Below are 8006 nucleotides of genomic sequence, written 5' to 3' on the forward strand. Positions count from 1 at the left end.
CTAGCCCCGCGCCCAACCCCTCCTCCTTTCTCATCCTGGTCTTGGGACCAGGCAAAGGCGGAGGTTGGCATGTTTGGTGTGACGGGGATTCGAACTCGCGACCCTCAGATTACGAGCCCTAACCACCTGACCATGCCGGGCCTAAGATTCAGGTATAGCCATCCTTAATTTAGAACTACTGACCAGAGGAAGTTCAGCTTGTAGCAGTAGCCATTACTGTTATGCTACTACTCTTAACCGATTAGCGGGATTGATTGTCACAGTTATAACACATCTAAAAGTGCGAAGAATGTTCAGCGATATAACAGAACTCAATCCTTGGACCTGAGCCACTCCCAGCCCCTATATATTTAAAAACTCATTTCTCAAAAATATACAACATATATTAGACTTTTTTTTCTTCGGATCTCCCGGTTGGTCAATGATAAGTTTACGGACTTACAACGCAAAAATCTGGGATTCGATTCCATGCGGGGAAGAAAGTGCATTTGGATACTTTTTTACAGTTTTGTAATTTGATGCTTTGTCAAACAAGATATAATCATGAGCTCTCCCCTCTCCCAGTGACCACATCGCTAAAGCGAGAATCTCATCCACAATAGTGTTCAAAATTGCAGTTTATATAAATCATATATTTAGGATTTTAGAAATTGACCTTATGTAATAGAAGTTGCATCTGCATGTGTGAGAGTTTTGTGGGAAAGTCATAACGAGTGTAGCATGTTTCTACGATCATAGCCACGCAATTTATTCACATATAGATCGTTTTAGTCCTTAGAGGATTTTTGTCTGTTTATCGCTAGACGTTTGTCTTAGTCCTAAAGAGACTCCCATAACGGAATGTGTTAAAACAAAGTTCAAATTAATCTTGTCACTAGATGGCGAGATGCCGTGGGAATTGTGGCTACTTATTGCCAGCCGATTTCATCCGTCCTCTAGGGAGAATCTAGACATGTGAAGAGACGTTTTAGACAGTTACCGAGGGCTTCTTTAAACGGTAATGTCAATATTTCACATGATTTCGATGGTAACTTTCACAGACAATGGTGTACATAACGAACGAGATCCTAATGTGTACAAAGTTTACCTTCTTTAAAAGGTGATATAAATAGCATACGAAGTTCTGGTACAAACTTTGATTTATTACTTTAAACAGTAATGTCAATAACTACTATGTTTTGAAAACTAACTTTAATTTCTGGCTGTGTTTTATGGCTCTGCTTTCAACAGTTGTAGCTCCGAAGGCTTATAACGCTAAAAACCAAGTTCTGTTACCTGTGGTGGACGCAACACAGATGGCCCTTTGTGTAGCTTTGTGCTTAAGAACAACAATTATATATATATATATATATATATATATATATATATATATACTACATTTTCCTGCAAAATACAGTATTGTAGAGGCTTTACTAGGTTTCGGTATGAAATACAGTGTTTTACACTATGTTGTAGACATTGTATTAGGTATTGATATGAAATACTGTATTCCAGACATTACACTAGGTTTTGGTATGAAATACAGTGTTTCAGACATTGTTCCAGGTTTTGATATATAATACAATGTTATAGATATTATACATGTTTGTTTTATTGTTTTCTCTCTTTAAAAAACTTCACAAATAACGTAATGAAACCTCAAAAAATTCCCAATATGATGTCAACACAACGAAGAAAAAAAAAACGAAGATAAAAAAATAGAAAGAAAACAGCAAAATCTCTTCATTTCACATATTATATATATATTGATTGACTAGAGCCGTGAACGTAAATCAAAATACATCTAAGAAAAAGATATAGTTTCACAAAATTAGAAGTCGGTTAACTTTCTGAGGCCAAACTCACACGTGAAAATCGAATCTTTCTTCTATGTTATTGTAATACCCCTCTTTTTAACCACATACTTTTATTTACATGTAATTGTGGCTTAAATTATATAAATATTATGCTGATGTATGGACTTCTCATAAGTTCTTAATGATAGCAGCAAGTTCTACCTTGACAAACTAGCGAAACGTCAGAACAGTTTTTTTTACAATAGGCAACATATAATTGTGTTCAACACAAACTGTCATATCATTCGCCTAATCCTGTCACGTTGTTAAAAAATAAAATAAAAAAACGTTCAAATCCCTTGTGTAATTTGCAGAGAATAATTAAGTTAAATTTATGAAAGTAGGCAAGAGGACAACGAACAACAAAATATGTGCAAAGCAACGTTGGAAGTTTGAGACACAAATTAGGAGATAATTTATTTATGAAACGTTTGGATCAGTCACCCGACTCTACTAACACGTTAATAGGCAAGATTATACAAAGTGAGAAGGAATAATATTTTACAATAATAACGGTGTTGAAAATTATTATAAGGTAATCATGAAAGCCTTTGCAAAGCTAAATAATAATTAGGTAAATGGGAAATTTGATTAATTTTTTGAGCGACAAATTGCATACCAATCTCTGTCTTTGGTGAAAGCCCGACAGATCAGGTGAAAGTCTACAAGTAAAAGTTAACCCTCAGTCCATAATTGGCTTTCTTTTTGAAGCTCTTGTAAAGCACTTTAAATGTCTTACCTTAAAAAAGTTTTGCAGGGTTATTTTAAGAAGACTGCACTCCCCCGTTTGTTTGTTTGTTTGTTTTTTCTATTGAAAATTCGGAATACACGCACAAATTTGCTAGAAACGAGCAAAATCTTTGCGAGGATTTTCAATAGCGTTCATTCTTTGAACTGTTGTAAGACAGAGGAAGTGGATAGGAAGTGAAGAGCTGTAGCAGTCAGATCGAGAAACTTGGAAGAAATGGTAAAGCAGTTGCGTCACTTCTTGTTCAAAGTATCCCATTTCACAATAGAGATGTGGTCAAGATTTATACTGTCTGTAATTGGTACATTTAATGCATTATATTTTGCTTCTAAGGTAAACTATATTCTACATCAAGAAGTAAGAAATATCCTAAAAATATTTTAATTATGAAATACTTCTCTAATTCAGGTTTAGGCACCTATTCTAACTCTAGTATAAACCGAAAGTTAAATGGTGTGAATCAGAAAAGAGTAGGAAACTTAAACAATATTTTTATTTTTCCCATTACAGCTCGATATTTTATTACTGCATATTTTGGTTATTATGGGAATCAATCTAAAATGCTGGAAATTTTAATTGCAGTCTTTGACATGTAGAATTGTGTTATGGTGTGAGTTTTGTTCAAACTCAACTATTTACAACAGTTACTGCGGTAACCATACAGGGGTTAGTCCATAAAATAATTTCATTTTATCAATATATGCGAAAGTTTAATATCAATTTGGTTTGTTTTTGGAATACTCAGTTAGCATGCCAAGTCTGGTCTGGATCGGTTAACTTGTTTAGAAGGAAATGCGCCCACAAAGACAGAAAGTTTTTCTTGATATTAGATAGTTACAGCACCCAGCGAACAGCAGAGATGGATAATAAAATAATAATAATAATAAGTACAGTATAATAATTTAATAAGAGTACCTGTCAGAGTTTGTATTATAAAGGAAAGCGATTGCTAGAAACGTTACGTGCCTATATATTTTAATTTATTCAGTTTAATGTGTTGTAAAGTTTTATTTCGCTCTGTTTATTAATTAAGCACAGTATTTGCAGTTTGTGGACAACTTTTAATAGTATGTATTAGCCTGCCATCTATGTTATAAATGTGGCACTAAAAGTAGAATAAAATATTTTGAAGCATGTAGACAATATCAGATATCACTTGCCTTTACCTTGAACGTTCTCAATTACACAGCCAAATATACCTATAAAAATAAAATAGTTGGACATTCTCTGAAGCCTGAAAGTTATCGATGAAACGTCATGTGTATTGTACAATGTGTAATAAGGATCTGTTAAATGCTACAAAACTTGAAGATTGCCAACAGAATCCAATACAGTTAGGTAGATAAAAATAATATCATTAATGAAGCTTTAGAGGAAGTTTCTATGACCTAAGTATTTTTGTTATTACATACACTCATTACAGTTTTTCATTCTGGAGGAAAGTTTGAAGCTGTCTACTATACTTTCCTATTGTCTTTCATATAAATACATAATACTAACTAATCATAAATACTGTTACGTCTCTGTTCGTTTGATAATTTCCCATAAAAATTCTTCCCGAGGAACTTCAACGATACAAGCTCTTTCTTAATTAAAACTAGTATATTCTTCCTCAATACAACTTTGCAATACACAGAATTTCCACAGTCACTTTAACTTAAACACACGCTATAATTCACAACGATTTACACACTTTACTTACGGCTTGACTCGATTATCTGTCTCTATCTCCCTGTCTGCTATTCAATTATCTATGCCGTCACTTCTCGCCGGTCTTATATATACGAAATAGAGAGTGTCTGGCAAACACTCGAGCCTGCAGGAACGTTCGAGATACTCATTACGTGTTACCAGCGTCACGTGACTTCCGCTGTCATAACAATACTATAGAACGCTGTATCATAAGCTATAAATTCTATGTTCAATTTGCACGATAAGATTATTCAACACAACGGCCCCAGCGGCACAGCGGTATATCTGCGGACTTACAACGATAGAAACTGTGTTTCGATACCCGTGGTGGGCAGAACACAGATAGACCATTATGTAGCTTTGTGATTAATTCCAAACAAATAAACACTTAACACAACGTCAAATTGAACGTATTAAAATAATTATATACGCGACGTTTCGAACGACCACTTTTCGTCAAGTTTCAAAATTTTATAAAACTATCTCTACTCCTTCATGAAATGATTCAAAACTGGAACACTATCGTGTTAGCCAATAAAATGTAAGGCATGATAAGGCACAAATAAATTGGACGAAAATCTCAGACTGAAGAATTGAAACGTTACCAAGAAATTTATTTTGGCAACAAGAATATGTAGCTAATTATTTCACTACTTTGTCAAACTGTTTTTGAGATTAGTAACATATTTTTTGCACAGTTTCAAATTGTCACAGACAAAGAAACGGCGCCATCTATTAGACATTATATTCATTAAAATGCTTTTAAAATGCTCAGAACAATTTCCTATCAATTGCTAATGTGATGTTTTGGTTTTAGCCAGCCTTACCTAACACTCAGAACAGCTTATAGATTTGACTAGTAGAAATGTTTTCAAAGCATGTTAATTTTAGATATATTGGTTTCTCACCAAGTGGAGCGTAACATATAATAGCGTTGACAAACTAGCAAATTAATAAAGCTACTTAATGGACATTTTCAGTATTGCCTGCCTACAAGACAAAAAAGAACAAATACATGTCAAGAACATATATGTTTCCGCCTGTGAAAGTAAATACCTTTAATTAAAACTACTTTAGCGCGATCGTTTTCGATGCTTGCACTAAAACTATAACTTCATGAGAGTTCTCCCTTGAACACATACAATGGTTTTAAATTATATGAAATAACACCCATAAAAGTAGTTCGTTAGAACCTATTGTACCTTATAGAGAGGGTGTTTTGGGGGTGGGGATAGTATCATCATGTTTAGTTCGTCAAAATAAACTTAACACACACAAATTGTGAGATTATCTTAAATCATAATTTTTCTGGGTTTGTTTTGAATTTCGCGCAAAGCTACACGAGGGCTATCTGCGCTAGCCGTCCCTAATTTAGCAGTGTAAGAGTAGAGGAAGTCAGCTAGTCATTACCACCCACCGCCAACTCTTGGGCTACTCTTTTACCAACGAATAGTGGTATTGACCGTCACATTATAACGTCCCCACGGCTGAAAGAGCGAGCATGTTTGGTAGGACGGGGATTCGAATCCGCGACCCTCAGATCGCGAGTCGAGCGCCCTAACCACCTGGCCATGCCGGGCCATAGATTTTGTTTTTTTTCAGGGTGTCAGGAAGATAACAGCTAACTTTTTTGTTTTACTTCTTCCTAACTAAAGTACTAACAAGAATTTAAAAATCAAAGCTTAGATTAATTTTTATCCGGAATATATCATTATGTATGAATCACAATATTGATTAAGTTTTGTAATTTTGTTAGAAATTATACTTTAGGACACACACACCGAAAAAAAAATAGAGGGAAAAGACCAAGACTGTTTTTCTTATTAAACACATTAAAAACTAAATGTTCCACATCAGCTGTTTTAAATTAAAATAATATGTAACCAATGTAATTTAGAAAAAGAAAACAACTAGTTCGTGAGCTTTAAGCATTTTTCAAAACGTAATCAGTTTTATTGTCTTTGATTTGGTATGGGATAAAATAGAAAGTGTAATATCATTATATGTGTAAGAGAACTTGTTCATAGATTTTTGTTTACCTTAGTTTGTTGTTAATACAAAGCTGAATAATATACTATTTGTGCTGTGCCCACCACGGGTATCAAAACCCTGTTTTTAGCGTTCTAAGCCTTGAGACTTATAGCTGAGCCACTGGGGGAGTGGGGTGCACTGTACAGTTAAGTTAAAATAATTTATTCTCAACTGGACTGCTGTAATATCTTGTATAAAAATAAAACGTGATGCTTATAATTTCACAAGCATGTAATAGTTATATTGACATAAACTGATACACTAAAGGTTTATTTCACCCTCCTTAGAATACCCCATAGCGGCACAGCTAGCAACCAGGTTTCAATACTCGTAGTAGGCAGAGTATAGATAACTCATTATGTAGCTTTATGCTTAACTACAAACACACACATTAAAATGTTTTATAATCATATAATTGACAGGAGCAAATTTAAATCACCCTTGGCATTTTATTATTTCCATAGTACTTCAACCCATTCAGATATTTAAAATTATGTTCTTACTATTTTTAACACAAAAAAACATATATAGCCATAAATTGTAATTTTAAAACAGTGATAAAAATAAGTTTTATGAAATTTACATGCTATTCAAATGAAAGCAAGTGTACTATGGATTGAATATTTGCAGTAATGAATAAATATTTTTATCACAAAGTTTCTTCATATACTGTATAATATATTATTTCAATTTCTCTATGAAATTTGTTAATAATTGTCGCACTAATTTATTATGAACCGAATATTAGAATATTCTTTCATTTTTATGACATATTATTTTCAACTCAATCCAACAGCAAGATAGACTTTACCCTTCACAAAACACGTGCAATAAAATTCTATCTTGTGTCTTTATTCGTTTGATAACAAACTAAAAGAATGGTAGAAATGCGGACAAAACGCATTCTATATATGTAATCAAATTATGTTCTTCCACGTTGTGTAGTTTCAGTGACTTAATATAGGTATATAAAGAAAGCCATTTCGTTATTTTTAAATATTTACAAAAGCACACTTTAGAATGAAGTTGAGCAGTTCGTCAAAAACGTTTTATATTTCTTATGATTTATTATTATTACTCTGATTTTAAGTTTGTCTGCGTTAGTAACTGTGGAATACCTCTGGAATAATCATGACTAGAAAACCATGATAGTTCCGGTCCTATTCCGCTCTAACAGGAAGTTAATATCGATTTTTTGAGTAACTCTTTCATACATTATTGCTATCTCATATATGTTTTTTACTTACAAAACGACGTATACATAAATACTAAAATATCTTTAGTTACTTCTTAATATGGCTTTCAATGAGTAGATTTAAATTTCAAAATGCAATGTCCTCTCTTAAAGGGAAACATCAAGAATGGAACTTCTTAGTTTTTCATCTAAATAAATACACAGCTGGGTTCAAACATTAGTATACAGTTAGATTGGTAAAACATTACTATTCAGTGTTAGGTTCAAACATTGGTATACAGCTAAGTTGGTCAAACATTACTATACAGCTGGGTTCAAACATTAGTATACAGCTAGGTTGGTCAAACAGTACTATACAACTGGGTTAAACATTAGTATACAGCTAGATTGGTAAAACATTACTATTCAGTGTTAGGTTCAAACATTGGTATACAGCTAAGTTGGTCAAACATTACTATACAGCTTTAGGTTCAAACATTACTATACAGTTGGATTCAAACACTGT

The 8006-nt window shown here is 33.3% G+C and overlaps 1 protein-coding gene across 1 annotated transcript in view; it reads left to right on the forward strand.

Moving 5' to 3' along the window:
• The window catches only part of LOC106464260 (G2/mitotic-specific cyclin-B3-like), an 84455-nt gene that overhangs the window by 31911 nt on the left and 44538 nt on the right, over positions 1–8006 (forward strand). Inside the window, exon 2 of the mRNA XM_022392265.1 lies at positions 879–997. The gene's annotated coding sequence lies outside the window, so the exon portion shown is untranslated. The remainder of the gene's footprint in view (positions 1–878; positions 998–8006) is intronic.

This window comes from Limulus polyphemus, unplaced genomic scaffold (assembly GCF_000517525.1).
Source record: "Limulus polyphemus unplaced genomic scaffold, Limulus_polyphemus-2.1.2 Scaffold58, whole genome shotgun sequence".
In the NCBI taxonomy this organism is placed as follows: domain Eukaryota; kingdom Metazoa; phylum Arthropoda; class Merostomata; order Xiphosura; family Limulidae; genus Limulus; species Limulus polyphemus.